This window comes from Engystomops pustulosus, chromosome 7, assembly GCF_040894005.1.
Source record: "Engystomops pustulosus chromosome 7, aEngPut4.maternal, whole genome shotgun sequence".
Taxonomy (NCBI): Eukaryota; Metazoa; Chordata; class Amphibia; order Anura; family Leptodactylidae; genus Engystomops; species Engystomops pustulosus.
In genome coordinates this window covers 59922179-59940413 of record NC_092417.1, presented here as the reverse complement: position 1 = coordinate 59940413, position 18235 = coordinate 59922179, and the positions used below count along the sequence as shown (strand labels likewise).

Sequence of the window (18235 nt, the reverse complement as noted above, 5' to 3'; positions counted from 1 at the left end):
ATTAACAGACCATTATCAAAATTTCAGAAGACTCTTACACTTAGCGAACATAAACTAAACTAAAATTAAACTGTTTTAAGAATCTTTAAGACCTCCTAATAAGTATTAGACCTCATTCCCATGGTGTGCTTAGCCGGACCGGATCCAGGGGCGAGCACAGGGCCCCTCCTTCCCCTATAAGCAGACGAGCTGGCACACCTCAAATTTGCCAAAGTATAGGACAAGTCCTATACTTTGCGGCACAGCTGCTCAACTCGGTCACAGTGCAGTGATGCTCAGTGTGCTAACCGCGCCGTGATCGGGAGCCATCGGGGATATAACATTTCTAATCCAAGTGTGGACAAACACAGTCCATGGTAGTTCAACCTCTACCATGCTTAAAGGGCATCTACCACCACGATGAAAGACTGTATGCAAATGAGCCTGAGGGGCTCCAGGCTCTAATAGCACATAGGAAGCCTGGAGCCCCTCAGGCTCATTTGCATACATCTTTCATCATGGTGCTCTTTAAATGACTCTGATCATTCTAGGTTAATATGTAAAATATGTCACCAACGCCCATAATTAAAACGGCTGAACCCAGTAAGGACAAAAGATGAAAAAACACAAAACAAGCTGGAAATAAAACCTTTGGAATGTGCAGATTTGGTAACCACAGATAGATGTCTGCATTTCCCATCTGGGGTCCCAGCATCAACAGAAAACCAGCTGAGATCATCCGAATGTAAAAGTCAATGACAACTCCGCATCTGTTACACATTAAGGATAATTCACATTTGGCTTCACATTCATTTTTCCAGCTTGTGCTGGATACACTACATGTCTACAGGACAAATAAATAAAAACACCATATTCATTCACAGGAAGTCTATGTGCTGTGTAAGGCTCCATGAACATCACCGTCGGGGGGGCGTATGTACGGCCGTAAGCTTGCTATAGACGGCAATGGCTGCACGGAGCGATACAGTGCCAAATGATTCGATTTGGACCCGAACCAAATCTTTTTAAAAGTTCAATGAAACTTTAGCAAATTGAATCTTGAATGATTGATCTCTAGGCTGAATTCTCTGTATATTTCCTTTGGACACAATCTTCCCACCCCCTAAAGGAATAGTCAAAATGCCTGGTTACGACATACTTCTTTGGCCAAGGGAACCCCTACTATGTATCTTGTCCCACTGTAAAGGTGACAGCTGTTGATGTTGCAATCTTTCAGGAATCCCTAATTAGGTCCTAATAGAAACCTATAGTGCTAGTTGTGGAACACTGGAGGCTGATTAGTAGGTTGTCCTCCTCTCCATTAATATTCTATGCTGCACAAAAGGCCTTTATATAGAATAGCTAATTGCACCATACATCTAACATCACAACCGGTTGATGAAAAAGCCATAATATGATGAGGTGATAAGATCTTAATGAAGAAGAAGACAAGCACTGACACATGAACAATGGTGACAAGACTTTCATGCTGGACAGTTCTTTGTTTTCCACTGGTCTGATGCCCTGAAGACATATATCTAACCATAGGCTTGTACTCAGCACAATAGGGTAGGATTTCCAGACTTCCTTCCTTTATTCTGTAAGTCTCTTGTGGTTGTGAACATGTCTAACCTGTCCTCTAAAGCTGGCCATACACTTTAGAAAGCGGTCAGAAAAATGTTCGTTCAGCTTTTGCATACACATACATGCTTTGCATGGAGTGTACTGAGGTCTGAGTGGAAGAAAGTCAATACAAGACACTTCAAGCAATGGAGGTCCAATTAATAAATCCTCTTCTTCTGGGTACACAAAGGAACATCAAGGCTGTTCCTGAGCCATACAATCTTGGGTCATTGATGTGTCTCAAGTTAAAACCTATGGAATTCTGAGCTCGGTAGACACTTACAGTAATATCTAGGTGTATTCTTGCTAGGGCTTTTATGCTGAAGAAGGCCATAATAGGGTAGATCAACTCAGAGGAGAGGACAGAGAGAAAACTTGAGACTTAATTATTATCACTTTTGACTAACTCTTCCTAGTCTTAAAAAGATTAGTCACAGACAGGTCAGTTAGTTCAACACTGCAGACCATGAGCTCAGATGTCCATATTTGCAGGACATGGTCTCAATATGGTACAATTGATATAACATTAAATGAAGTAGTTGCCAGCGTTGGGTGCCTGCACTTTGCAGGTATGATTAGTACTGCAGCATGACATTGTTTGTTACTTCATAAGGGGCTACATGGTACACATGTATTTAAGTTTTGTTGTCCCCTTGGAATTTAACAGAATATATCCCATTATTTTTGGGATGTTTATTGGAATGCTTTCAAGGGTTTCCATGTATTTGGACCTTTCAAGGAAAAAAAGCAGCAAAGATATACAAGTTTCATTATTACATAGATACTAATGGGGTTATCATGACTGATAGTTCAGTTGTATCCTGAGCCAAAATCTATTCACCTTATATAGATAGATTATACAAAATGTATTAACTAGTGGAATTAGATTAGAACCCACAACTCATGATCAATCCATAATCCACGCTGCTTCCCTTAAGATTTCACTTGTTTGAAAACGTTCCCATTAACCCTTTACTGGTACAACATCTATAATATTCTCCAAATGTTGATTTTTCATGAACAAGTCATAAAGTTGAGTGAGCTTGTAAGAGCATTTTTAATATCCCAGATGTACATTCGGTTTAGATTTAACATATTGAGGCAGCAGAGTCTGAAGAGGAAATGACTGACATTCTTACTATGCGAGACGGTCGCCTCAGCACTTAGTAATCCAGTAAGAATCGCCCTGTAGCTATACAACTGTCCATGCAACAAACATCCCAGGGGGTACAGAACGCAGCAAATGCCAACTCAGCCGTTTCCATAGAGGAAACGCAAATTATGAAATGAAAACAAATATATGGAATGTTTTTTTTACAATTTCCTTTCAAAACCTAAAAAACATAGATTTGTTTGAATGTATGATACAAAATTAAGAGAATCTTGGAAAAATCCTTAACATACAATGAAATTCCTGTTATATGTCATATGGTAATCCTAAACCGATTCCTGTTATTAAGGGTAACTTCACATGTGGGTATAAGATGCATGTTTTCATTACTAAAGAATTCCTTGTAATAATTTACACAGTGTAATGTTAAAGGGGTTGTACCAACAGGATAGGTGATAACTATCCAGTCAGTGGAGGTCCTACAGCTTAGACCCCCACAATTACTTGAACAGGTACTGCAGTTTGCATAAATGGGGGTCCTACCTTTCTCACTAATTCTATGAAGCAATGAAGGGATGAAAAAAAAGGTCTGTAATGCACTGCTCGGTAGACATAATATTTTATTCAAAATTCATATACAAGGTGGAATACGCATTTCGGGAACGGACTGTTCCCTTCATCAGGTTCAATGGTATATTCCTCAATGAGAAAACGTTCCGGGTGATATGCAGTTCTGTCCCAGGAGATAGTAACATGGAAGGGTCTAGTCCTGAGAGGACCCTACGTCGTTTGGGAGTATAGGTGGCGTATATAATGAGGAAACAGCACGAGATGGATTGAGGCACGCACCGCGGATCAGCTGGAACGCTGAATGTGAATTATGAAATATGAATTTTGAATAAAATATTGTGTCTACCAACCAGCGCATTACAGACCTTTTTTTCATCTCTTTATTGAATCTACCAATCCGTCACCTGCCAGTTTTGGATACCAGGTCTCTTGAAGCAGCACTGTGACGACACCCCCCCCCCCCTTTTTTATTTCGCTGTATTCTAAGTATTAATCAATTAACTATTTTACTACATCTATTGCATGCGCTGTGTTATCTTTTTCTCTTTTTTGTGCTAATTGTATGAAGGTCGCTTTGAGCATGCGTCCTGCCACTTCATTCAACTCTACAGGAGTGCCGGCAATGCTTGGCTTTCTCCGCACCACCATTTACTGTCTATAAGAATTCCAGAGATAGTTGAGCACTTTGCTTGGCAGTTTCCGACACTCGCCTAGTGTTGGAATGAAGCTGCATACAGTTAGTGAGTATGGGACCCCTTTTCTCGTTTACCATGGGAGTCAGGTGGGGGTCCCAGCAGTTGAATCCCCACTGATCAGATTATTAACTGAGTTATTTTCTGTATTCATTTGTTTTTCTGTAGTACTAACTCCTTCCAAAAGATACAACTATGAAGGATATACCCTAAGCCCAAGTCTCAATCTCTTGTCAACTGGAGTAAGTTGCACCAAATCTATTAGGAGGCACAACCTTGTTTGTACTCCATTTGCCAGATGCCAGACTGGAGCTTCAATTATTTCACCCCAGTTTTGCCATAAATTATAGTAGAAGAGGTGGAAGAAGAGTAAGAAAGGTGCAAGAAAGTAAATTTGGCTGCGGATTCTGATCAGGACAGTATGCAGCAAACAATGGCTGATTTCTGCTGCGGCTTCTAGATGCAATTTTGCTGCGGCTGGGGGCAGATTAGAACTCAGTTTAGCTGCTAATGGTTCAGGACGGTAAATCTGTGACACATGCAAAGAATATTATCACAATAACTAAGTAACTATTTGTGTTTCTACTTTTTACAAATGGATCAAAATACAAATCCAAACTTTGTGCAGTCATTTCTGTAGTTTCAAATACACGTCAACTGCACAGTCTGAATGCACCCATACCTTAGATGTATATTGAGTTATATTTCCTTTACCCAAGAGTCCCTCCTACCAACATGCATTGACAATTTGTGCTAATTAAGTTAATTGGGACCAGCAACATAGCTGGGGGCACTTCATGCCTTGGCATACAAAAAGCTAGTAGAACAGAGGGGGAGGGTAATATGAGACTCTTAAATTGTTGGTAAACTACAAGTCCCAGGATGTTTCTTAAACTTCAGCCGCATGTTTCCCAAGCCATAAAGGCCATTGATACACACAGCCCCATACAACAGCCTTAAAGGGACAATATTGAAAGAAGAAAGGATGGAGGAATTAAGAGAGAATAAATCTTGCAGAGGACAATTCCAAGGACCTATAACAACTCCCATCCTCCACTTGGCATGTGTGATGTTATATAAGGGGCACCAAACCAGAAAATGATGTCCTCAGTTTGACCTGGACAGGCGGAGCTCTAAAGTAGATCAATGACTTCCAGAAATGAAATCAGGATGCAAAACTAAATGCATTAGAGTCACTTTTGAGGAATGTCAGTCCAATGCAGAAAAAACATGCCCTTCCCCCACCCTGACTGTGTCACTTTCCCAATCGCTTCACTCTTCAGCCTCCATTATCAGCAGGAAACCACCTGAGCTAAATCTGTATGTATTATAATAATGTAATACTTGGCTGTACTCCTACCTGTAATGATGAATTACTGTGACAATCAAAACAGGATCGCCAACCTTCTGTTCCTTCATAGATGGGGCTGGGGCAAAGCCCATGTTACTTACACTATATGGTGCTATTGGAAACCCTAAGTTATATGCACCTAGAGTCAGACTTACCCACCAGAAATCCTCTGATGAAATCTAATACTTTATAATGGGCCCCAAAGATCCAGCAGAAGACAACCCTGTTTGGAAGGGAAAGAAGCAACTACTCAACCCTGTGATCTGTTTCTTATAGTTTGATTCACAAATATAAAGGATTATTAGATCTTATTGATGGTACATCCTACATAAGGGATTTTATGGTCAGAGGGTGAGCCATCAAGATCATCCATCATTCACCAGCATGACATTGCACCTATACAAGTATCAGTTGCCAGTAGAAAGTATTGTACCAAATTCTGGTAAAATAAGCTCACTACATTGATTAGATATACTGCTGTACCATACAATGTATATAATATACTAGTATGAATAGTAATATTGACAATGTCTCCAGCTAAAGAACAAGGGTAGGGAAAGGACTGTTTGTTTACATACAACTGCTCCATAGACAAGGTGCGTGTCCATAGGGAGCTGTGTAAGTAGGGATCATGTTCAGATGGATAATTGTATATAAACTATCCCACTCCAGTCACAGCTGCATTTCCAAGATCTGTGTTTACATATGGCACTAGAACAGTACTTAGGCATTTTACCCGTTATTTATATAATATAGATTCTGTCAAAGGGAGAATCCGGACATAACTCAAACAGGAATGGCTAATGCAGACTCAACAGACCCCAGTGTCGTACCCCCATCAAGTCCTCACATACACATTATAGAATATCAAGTAATAACTAGGACAATGGGGCACTCCAGGAAAAACCAGGACAGAAGAGGTGTTATCTTGTTTGTTAATACATATCATTTTAATTAACACACTTTAGTATCCCTAACATTGAGAATGAATATACCATTTTTCATAGCATAATACTTCAATGTAAAATTTTGGGCAAATAAGATTCCTTTATAAATTCTTGCTCTTGCTCATCTGCCATTTCACATATCTGCAATGGTGCTGGCTTCGTATACCAACTGTAAGTCCAGCTTCACTCCAAGGCTCGCTCCATCTCTCCCCTCATTTCTATAAGTTGAAACAGTCGCATACTGCAACAATAACAAGCCAATCCTATAATTACCAGGAAGGAAAACGTACAAGCTCAGCTCCAGTATAACTACCAGAAACCACTGGATATTAACCGCTTTGGGCAGTCAGACATTTCCCATGTGCTAACTTCATATCCTTGATAAGTCATATCCTTTAAAGCCCAGAAAATTCTAACTGATTTGGACTCATTTGGGGAAAAAAATCCCGTAAAGCGGCATTCTTCCTCATCTGTGGCTCAGTGAATGATGGGAGTTGTAGTTTTGCAACAGCTGGAAAACCATAGGCTGGAGACAAAAATCCTATGTCATACCATAGAGACAGAACATAATGCTCATTATACACAAGGGACACAAAGGATCATATACACTGCTTTGGGCATTCTCTTTTGTTAACAGTGTCCCTCAATGATCACAGGTCATCCAGGTGGTGGGACTTCTAGCTATCATCTGTGATCTTGAGGGAACCTTCCAAGAAGTCTTTGCAGCGCCACCACGGGGGAAATGAAGAATTACAGTGATCCATTGAAATGTTTAGATGAGTTAGGTCCAGAGCACGTGAATCTCTACTATTTTTAATGTTGGCTAACTCCCAATAAATAACCCACTTATTTCCCTAATGGCAAATATAAGTAACATATACCCCCGTGTTGTAACACATCGGCACAATACTTGGCTGGATGCCATATCCAGCTTAATCTGTCTCTCGTTGGCATTTAACATGATGTAAAACTAATTTATTTAAGATTTCCAGCACTTTTTCATTCAGTAAAGTAGAAAAAAGATGATAGGCAGCAGGTCCTGCCTATCATCTGTTAATCGCTGAGCTATGTTGCCCAGCTGGCATGTGCTGTTTTGATGAATATGGTGCTCTACTACACAACAGTCCCATAATGGCCTCTGCAGTATGGGATATATCTATTGTGTTATCAAATCATATATGGTAAAGACTAAGTCACACATAACCCAACAGCTAATAACAAATATCAGTCTGGAAGTACAGGGTATAACAGTGATTTTAAAGGGTAGTAACATTAGATGCCAGATAATGCCCACAAGCAGGCGTCACAGTGGCACATGACACAGATTATTGCTTCCTTCATAGATGCCGGATGTCTCCAAGTGCTCTTTTATATCAGATGTTTAGCAGCTAACTATATATAGCGGAGCCCCATAAAACTTGGGCATCTTATTACAGCTAACACTAAAAGCGTATAACATTTATGATTTTTCTAGCCAAATAAAGACAATTCTGTAGACGCTATATAAATAAAGGAATTATTATTATTAATTCTATTAGCAACCCATATTACTAGATCCAACACATTGCATACATTTACATCAATGGATATTGACATAGATTATTGGTCAAAATCTTGGACTGGAGAACATAGGTAATGGCAAAGTAATTCAACCACCCAGTGTGTATTATGGGCTCACATTGGGTACAGCCTTGTAAAATGGAGAAAACAAGACCTGACACTATGTCATAGTTCATCAATGGGTCACAAAAAATAATGTGCACGCAGAAGACTGCTGGTGACTGCTAAAAATTTATAGATATTTCAAATCGGGTCTGACACAACTTTCCACAATACATAACATGGTATTTTGAGAGTATTGGGTTCAGGAGATAAATGACAGATCTAGTTCTGCTATAAGTGTATATTCCGCTTTTATACAATGTAATATGTAGATTAAAAAAGTAACCTGATGAAAACCCTGGTTACTCTAGAATATAAGTAAGTTTTTCATTGGGATATTACAATTTCCTGCTTATATACACTGTAGTTCTGTGGGCAGCCTTACTGCACTATGGGAGAACAGGCGCAAAGAGTTAATGACAGATACAGCTCTGCCACATTTCCATATCCAGATTCTAACACTGTGTAATTATTTATGCTGATAATGAAGGAGAGTAGGAGGCATGGGCCACAGGTAATGGCTTAAAAACACGCACCACGGGGGCACATAGACTAATCCACACAACATGCCGCCATGTAATATGGTTATATGTGGAGTTTGTCAGTAAAATGACACTGCACTATTACTGCACTGTACCCACCAGGATAATGAAGGGGGTATAAAAAAGCATTAATCTACACAACATGATGCTGCCTTGTGAAATGCCAGGGTTAGATGCTGCAAAGCTGAATTTGTCACTTGGTACAGCTGATATGTAAAGAGTTAAACAACAACTCCATCTATATATACAGATCAAACACAGTATAATAAAGTATATAGTGAATTAAAAGTCTGAGGGATACAAGTAAAATGAAGCAGAATGTATCACAGGAGCGCACCGACTAATGCACACTACACACCGCCTTGTTACATGCAGAGTTACTGTACAACAAGAGATGCTCATTCACTTACTGTAATCCTCGCTACAAGCTGGACTGGCTGCATGTCCAAGTCCTGGGATAATCCTTAATACAGCCAGCCGAGGTTTACATGGGAAATTGCGGAAAATATAAAAGTTCAGCTCAGTCCTGTAGTGAGCCAGTTCCTGTGTCTCCCAGATCTGCTGCCTAAACCAGTGTGAGCACTTCCACACTCCCCAGATCCTATTGAAACACCCCCTCCCTCCCTCTCCCATATCCTCCCTCCCAGCACTCAGCTCAGCTCTGGAATGAAAGCATTGCTGACTACTTTTTTCTACTCCCTTTTTTTGTACTTGCTTTATTGTAAGGTGACACCGAACAGTACAAAAAAAACCTTTTTTCTTGCGAAAAATAACAGGGTATCCCCCAAAATCAAATGAAATAGGTTCCATAACTTAGATTTTTCTTATGCTGCCTTAAACATGGAGGTAAAAAAAGTTAAGTAAGCTAATGACATAACTACAATTTAAGGGATGCTCTAAAGCATCTTGAATTAAAAGTAATAGTTTTCATTAAAAATCCAGGTACTGATTTATGTATATAACTTGCACACAGATCCAGGGGCATAACTATAGTGGTAGCAGCCATAGCAGCTGCTATGGGGCCCACAGTATCATGGGGGCACCGGCATCTGGGATATTTGGTGTGAATATGCTGTATGTGTGTATTTGTGATGTGTATATGCTCTAAATGTGAATGTGTATGCGATGTGTATATGCTGTATGTCTGTGTATATGGTGTTTATACACTGTTTGTATATTTTTTACAAATTATTCAGAAGTTCGCTATGGGACCCTACCTCTCCTAGTTACTCCACTGCACAGATCCATCTGCCTCACTAGACTGTAAGTCCTGCGTGTTGTTAGAATCTTCAGGTCAAAATATAACACCAGACTGCAGGATCAGACTACACAGGAGTTTTTGTAGTCTGTAACCATGAACCGATTTGACATGCTTTGTGCAGTGCTGCGTAATCTGTGTCCGCTATATAAATAAAAAATTATAATTATTTATTTTTTATTATGGAGATTTTCTAACTTACAAATGAATTTTTACATTTTGTTTTAATTGCATTGTTCACAACATTGGCAGATACATTGAACCAAGATGGCAATGGGTGGAAAACCTGTATGTACTCTTTAAATTAAAAAATTCAGGCCAATCTTTGAGGCTGGTGTCACATACAGTCCTTTCGTGGCAGCGTTTTTGAGCACACTTTAGGAGTGTATCCACAAAGATATAATGAATAACATATAAATAACAGACTGATTCATCTTCTCTGTTTTATACCTGCTTCTGGCGTGATTCGATTTCTTCTTGCTGAACCTATGATAGGTTTCTGCCAATAGACACAACAACCAAACTGTTATGGCAAATATAACACTACAAAATGTGCATAAAGTCCATACCCATGTGCATCTACCCTAAGACTATAAGCAACCTTCTGCTTTTCAAATTGATCCTCTATAGGATTAGAACTCATCCAATTTTGACCTTGAAGACAAGGAGCCCCCCACCACATCAATATATTCCACCTATATGAAATGTGAGTCCAAGCTAGCTCAAATATATATATATATATATATATATATATGTGTGTGTGTGTGTGTGTGTGTGTGTGTGTATACAGATCTAACCTAGTTTCTAGAACTCAGAATTCAGATGTCAAAGTCGTTGTTTCAACAGATGAACCAGAGGGATCTAGCATTTGTTTATCTCTGAGGCATCAGACGTATGGCTGACATTGGGCTTTAGTCGTTCTGCAAAAACCAATAATCTACAGTATATTGTCATATAGTTATGTAAGTATATTAGGTGAAAATAGTTAAGGGGACCTGCACATGGTCAGCATTTTCATGTAGAAAATTTATATATTCGTTATATTTCCTTCTAGTAATTGATTTAATGAAAATCCGGGTCATATTTGTCACAGAAACTTGACATGCTCCAAAATGTCAATGACATAAATGGTACTGTATTCCACAGTAATATTATGCAGGTTTGTTTTATGTTGTAGTTTTGCAATACCATTATTATGTTCTTTAATAATAATACCCCTTTAAAGGATTACATGTCAAAGAGCTCTTTCCCTCATTTGAGTCATGTGACACTTAGTGACAGCAGATTTCAGCTGTGGTTCTTTAACAACTAGTTGAGACCCCCTCCCTCATAGAAATACTTGGATAATTCCATACATGCCTGTAATTCTTATCAGCTGCATGGGCGATGTGACCCTCAGTGGTGAAGCTCATTCCTTCCCTATGCGCTAAGCAACGGTAACTATAACAAGTGTTCCTAAAGAAGGGGTTATTCTTATCGACTTTGAGTATTTGGGGGGGCATCTGCAGTTAGTGCCCAGTATCCAAGATCAGATTCACAACCTGAATGAACTGGGCTGGTGCTTCCTTCCAGCATGCTAATAATTGACACATTACCTGTCACTATGCCTGTCACCTGCAATATGTGACATCCAGTGACTTGAACATATGGCATAACACCTATAGACCAAGTACCGTATATACTCGCGTATAAGCCGACCCGAGTATAAGCCGAGACCCCTAATTTTACCACCGAAAACTGGGAAAACTTATTGACTCGAGTATAAGCCGAGGGTGTAGTATACAGCCAGCCCCCATGTAGTATACAGCCAGCCAGCCCCCGGTAGTATACAGCTTGCCCCCCGTAGTATACAGCTTGCCCCCCGTAGTATACAGCTTGCCCCCAGTAGTATACAGCTTGCCCCCAGTAGTATACAGCCTGCCCCCAGTAGTATAAAGCTTGCCCCCAGTAGTATACAGCTTGCCCCCAGTAGTATACAGCCTGCCCCCAGTAGTATACAGCCTGCCCCCAGTAGTATACAGCCTGCCCCCAGTAGTATACAGCACAGCCCCCAGTAGTATACAGCTTGTCCCCAGTAGTATACAGCCTGCCCCCATCAGTATACAGTCTGCCCTCAGTAGTATACAGCAGCCCCTATATAGATAAAGAAATAAAGTTAATACTCACCCTCCGTTGTCCCGATGTTCGTCGCGGCTCCCGGCGGCTTCCGATCCCCATCGCGGCTCCCGACGGCTTGCTCACTCTTCTCTGGCCGGGAGATCGCGCTGGCCGTCGCACACTGTGATGCCGCGCTGTCGCCGCTGATGACGTCATCCGCGGCGACAGCGTCACATCACAGTGTGCGACGGCCAGCGCGATCTCCCGGACATGTGAAGAGTGAAGAAGCCGCCGTGACAGGGATCGGGAGCCGCCGGGAACCGCAAGGAACATCGGGGACACTGGAGGGTGAGTATTAATGTATTTATTTTTATCATTGACTCGTGTATAAGCCGAGGCGAGGTTTTTCAGCACATTTTTTGTGCTGAAAATCTCGGCTTATACACGAGTATATACGGTATTTAACAAAAAAAACTGGTTAGGTCCAAGAACTTGCAAATCTAATATAAAATAAACCAAATACTCCAAAAAGAATCCTGTTTCTTATAGGGTTGACCCATTACCTGGTCCAGATATCTCCTCTCTTCTAGCCAGAATTCCAGAGTGTCTATCAGCCATATCCTCCTTCTTCTCTTCCCGTTTTCTAAAACTAACATGGATAAAACGGAACTCATAATCTTTCCATAAGCTAACACATCCCTCCCACCAGACCTAACCATCACAATTCATGGCTCCACGTTCTCCCCAGTCCATAAAGTCTTTGACTCAAGAACCTCTCTCGCATCCGACCCTTCCTCAATCCAGAGTCTACAAAATTGCTAGTCCTTGCCCTCAGAGTCACCCCTTGAACTACTGGAACATTTTTCTCTGTAGTCTCCCAGCTAACTCTCTAACACCCCCCTAATCCATCAGCCAATACCATCCCATGCGTAATCTCCGTTCTTCACAGGACCTTCAGCTTCACTTTATTACCATCTGCTCTTCTCATAACTGTTCACATGAAGGAAAACTGGCAGGCACTATCTTCCATCAGAGCAGTATCCCCACTCGACACACATAAAGCCACAGACCAATCCTGGAACTAGAGATCGCGGTACAGGACCATGCGGTGGTCTTCTCATAACTGCATTCAGGACTTCTCCCGTGCTTCCCCCATACTCTGGAACTCACTACCAAAATGTGTCAGATTGTCCCCCACCTTCCAATCCTTCAAATGTAATCTGAAAACCCACCTGTTCAAGAACGCCTACAACACACAATAACTGCACTGCTCTGCTCTCTCACCTTGTGTTTCCATCTACCCTCCCATATAGATTGGGGGTAGGGTCACTTGTTTCCTGATCTTTTTAATCTTATACTTGTACTTGCAATTGTTCTTGTCTTAATATAATGTATGTGAATCCCCTCACTTGTACAGCACCGTGGGATTGATAGCGCTCTTTAAATAAGTAATGACACATGTCACATATAAGAGCCAACACTGTACAGTACCAGCATAACGGAAGAGATTGCACCAAATGTTATCCATATGCTGCAGTAATATCAGAGCCATACTGCAAGTTTTCAATGGAAAGGGTTGATAGCAGTCATATACCTGCTTTGATTCCCTCTATAATGTGATTTAGATTTTGTCACATATGCAAGTGCCAGTCAGAAATTGTTCACAGCACAAGTTGGGCAGTTGGAGATGTGGAATCACAGGTGAGGCAGCATGTCCCATCCGTACTTTCATTGAGCAGATGAGGGAACGTTTGGAAAATTTATTGTATTCACCTTATCTGGTGGAACTAATAATGTCTATTCGCTATCTCCAGACCCAAACAAACGCAAAGTCTCTTCATCTTCGTCCTTTCATGCCCCACAGAAAACACTGAAACTTTTCATTTGTCTTGCAAATTTACATAGTGTTGATACTGAGCTCAGATTTATGTTAATAACGTTGCTCAGAGAAAAAAACTAAGAGACGTGGCACATGTGAGGTGAAGTACAAATATGTACAATATGGTGTGGGGAGAGTTGAGACACAACTCCTGTAGACATTCGGGCTAAGTGATGTATGGTAGTTCTTTGGCTGCTGTTGCACCCTTCTGGACTTCCAAAATGAGTTGAATTAATAAATTAGAAAGTCTGGGAAACCTGGGTGTTCAAAGTGGCGCAACAACACAATTCAACATCAGAGTGATATCTTCCACAGGTCAAGAGTCATTATAATGGAAGCTGCATAGTAGTTCATTGATAAGGAAAAGGATATCCATTCTCCTAATTGATGAAGAACTACTATTTGAAATGTGTTGTCATCTTGTTCTTTTAATAGACTCTACTGAGACAACAAATTGTAGGGTAATTGTCCTTTTTTTTACCAAGGCAGTTCCACTCTTAACACTTCTCCAGACAGGACTAATCAACCTGAGCTGGATGACTCATGCACAGCAGCTAGGGGATGGTGCAGCAATTGATTGCTTCTGCCTGTCAGAGCAATGCATAATTAGGGTAAGAGGTGACATGAGTGACAGAGCCTCATTATCATAATTTAATTTTTTTTTTTCAGCAAAACCACAATATGCAGATATGTTTCTGCATGTGTAGCTACAGCATTCTCATGATATGTTTGGTTCATAATGGTAGATTTTCCTAGACAATGTGAGCAAAACACAACAGCTGCAGAAATGTCTACAATGAGGACTGCAATAATGGGGCAAATCTATTTAATATTCCCCTCACCTGCTGCGGAAAAAAAAAAAAAAAAAAAAAATATATATATATATATATATATATATATATTTATATACGGTATACATAAATGGATTAATTTCGCTGGGCCAGGCTGTTCCCACTCTCCTTGCATACTTTTAAAAGTGGTGTGGAAGTGGTGAAAGATGGAAAAATGTTTCATTTCCTGTTCCTCTGCCTGAAATTGTAATTTTTTGATGCCAGTACGCCAGAGAACTCACTGTATCATTATAGAGAACAGGCTGTGGTGGCTTAGCTCACAGATCATTGCCTAGACTGGAGACAATTGTATCAACTTCCCAACTGTCTGCAATGTCTGGCTGCATAGGGTATAAGAAAAGAAAAATAAAAGTTTTTTTGTGCATTAAAGGAATTTTTATTGTTTTACATGTGATATAAGATTTTATATATTAATTGGCAGCCATATGATAATGTTTACTCTTTTGATAGATCTATGTATATGATGTTCATTCTGATTGTATTGCATTTTGTGTAACTTTTTATATTTAACAAAGTTTTTTGCAAAATAAATAAAGAACACCAGGACTCCGAATAACAACCTCAGAACAGAGACCCTAAATAATTACCTGAGTGAAGTTGGCCCCCCCACCTTGTTCAAATCAAACAAAATTGGTGTCAAACATTTGTGCTACGTTTGTGCTGGTTTGTGCAGCAGAAATTTTTGTTTGTGCCGCTATCGTTTTCGAGATTTTAATGAAAGTTTCCAGAGGTCATCAGAGGTCAACCAGCCCCCCCCCACATTGCCCAAATCAAACAAAACTGGTGCCGAACAATTCTGCTACGTTTGTGCTGCGCAAATTTTTGTTTGTGCTGCTTTTGTTTTGAATATATGAACAAAAAATGAAAGTTCAAAAGTTCAAGCAGCCCCCCCACATTAACGGAATCAAACAAAACTGGTGTCAAACATTAGTGCTACGTTTGTGCTGGTTTGTGCAGCTATAATTTTTAAGGTATGTTCAGGTGTTTGAGGTGTTTAGGATGAACTGGTAAAAAACAAACCTAGTGACACTTCCCTGGTTTGATCACCAGGGGGAGCTAGCAAACACATTGTACTTAGGAAGAAATGAACTCTGATGACCTCTGCAAAAAAGTATGAATATATTAAAAATGATAGCGGCACAAACGAAAATTTTTGCTGCACAAACCAGCACAAACATAGCACTAACGTTTGACACCAGTTTTGTTTGATTCCGTTAATGTGGGGGGGGCTGCTTGAACTTTTGAACTTTAATTTTTTGTTCATAAATTCAAAACAAAAGCAGCACAAACAAAAATTTGCGCAGCACAAACCAGCACAAACGTAGCAGAATTGTTCGGCACCAGTTTTGTTTGATTTGGGCAATGTGGGGGGGCTGGTTGACCTCTGATGACCTCTGGAAACTTTCATTAAAATCTTAAAAACGATAGCGGCACAAACGAAAATTTCTGCTGCACAAACCAGCACAAACGTAGCACAAACGTTTGACACCAATTTTGTTTGATTTCAACAAGGTGGGGGGGCCAACTTCACTTAGGTTAAATAATTGTATACTCCACGTCCACTAAATACCTTTTCAAATCCAGAAGTCAATTCAATGAAAAATTAATAGAAGTAAAGTGCCCTGTAAGAGAGGAACAAGGAGAGTACACTATCTGTGACACCGCATCCAGGGGTCTTAAAGATGCATGATGGAATTTCTTTATTGATTACCTGTCCTTACACTCAGTATACCACTGGTCTACTGTATCATGTATGATGGGGTTTTTCAGTGACATCCACTTCTTATTTCCAGACCTTTGATGTCACATTTATTGGTCACATGTCCTGTTTGCAGCTCAGTCCCAGTATGAATGAGGCTGAGCTGCACTACCAAGTGCTGCTACTATACAGTAAAGGGTATGCTTAGTAATCAGTGACGTGAGGTGTGTGCTGGTGTCAAACCTGAAAGAGGCTTCAATGTCATCCTTACTGTTCTGCCCATTTCTCCAATGTATTATATGGTGGAATTACATTTTTAAGACCATTTAGTTGCTCATTAGACTTAGACTTGGTGGAAGACATAGTCATTAATATGGATGGATAATTACCTGTGTTGTGGCAGGTACTTTGTAAAAACTGCTGAACACCCAACAAACAAATGGCAGCGCAGCACTTGATAAACATCTCACCCTCATGTGTTTAAATTGTATACTCTAAAAACAATTGCTACATTAGCTGACAGATGGTAAGAATACAATTTTATTTATAAATTATTAAAAATAAAATACATGGCACAATCCACAAAAAAGAACACAGACTGGATATGACCCCTACAATTCAATCACATACTGTATATGCAACATCCCACACCGGGGCCTAGCCTTTCTCTGACTTGGGGGCAGCCAGATCCTTCGGTACCTGAGTGGCTGGCAGAGCACAGCCTAGCGCTCGTCTGCAGTCACGGTGCTGGGTACCAGGGGCAAAGGCTTTGTCCACAGCGCGGCAGCTCTCCGACAGGTGGAAGCACAAGACAGGAGGGAGAGGCTAAAAATGTAGAATTTTCCCCCTGGGGCAGCCAAAATGTAGATGTAGGGATCCCTGGTGGTGGTAATTGGGACACCCTTGGTGGTATCAGCCTTACACAGGAATCCCTCGGAAACAGTGGATGTCAATCATTCAACCCACAGTTTGTTTATTCAAGAACTCAGCAATGGCCAAGACAGCAAGAACAATCAACTGGGTTCAGATTGCTGGTTGGCTTGTGTTCCACAGGAGTTGCTCACAGCCTGGTATAAAAATGATAATCTTTATTTATATAGTTCCATCATATTCCGTAGCGCTTTACAAATCATAGGGGACATATCCGAATAAAATAAAACATGACAGAGTACAAACCGTCATATGAAACAATAGGAGTAAGGGACCTGCTCGCAAGAGCTTACAGTCTATGAGGGCGACACAAAATGGGGCGACGCAAAAGGTAAAAGCTTATATAATGGTCCAGCCGTTCTTCATAAAGGAATAGAACAAAATATAATATAATAAATAGAGGTGCTGCTGCTTGACCCAGTCATCAGCCGCCATCTTATATACAAAGTCCAAGGGGAATGGGAAAGCAGAGAAGCCTGGAGCTTGGTGTCTGGTGGTTGCTTGATAACAGATGGGAGGAGGACACAGGATAGTTTAGTAACAAGAGTTAAAACTTCATGCAGTAAACGAATGTTGTAGGCTTGCCTAAAGACATAGGTTTTAAGAGCATGTTTAAAGCTTTGGAAGTTGGGTGTTAGGCTGGTGTTAGGCCGGGGATACGTACAGTGGCACCGTTCTGCTCTGTGTCATACATTAGCCCCCCATATGGTCGTGTGAACGCGGCCTAACCAATGTTTGTCAGTTTTTTGTTTAATTTGTGGCAGCATTCTGGCATATTTTATATCTGATATTCTAATCTACTACAGACAGTCCCCGGGTTACATGCAAGATAGGGTCTGTAGGTTTGTTCTTAAGTTGAATTTGTATGTAAGTCGGAACTGTATGTTTTATCATTGCAATCCCAGTCAGAACTTTTTTGGTCTCTGTGACAATTGGATTTTAAAAATGTTGGGTTGTCATAAGAACCAGGATTAACACTAAAGCTTCATTACAGACACCTGTGATAACTGTTACAGCTGATCATTGTAGCCTTGGATTAAAGTA

The 18235-nt window shown here is 40.5% G+C and overlaps 1 protein-coding gene across 3 annotated transcripts in view; it reads right to left on the bottom strand.

Annotated features, from left to right (window-relative positions):
- Window positions 1-18235, bottom strand: part of FRMD6 (FERM domain containing 6) — a 153444-nt gene that overhangs the window by 31856 nt on the left and 103353 nt on the right. For 2 of the 3 annotated variants that reach the window (XM_072116099.1, XM_072116101.1), the window contains exon 1: window positions 8888-9055. The exons of the other annotated variant lie outside the window; for it this stretch is intronic. The gene's annotated coding sequence lies outside the window, so the exon portion shown is untranslated. Of the gene's footprint in view, window positions 1-8887; window positions 9056-18235 lie in introns of those variants that run through there. 3 annotated transcript variants of the gene reach the window in all.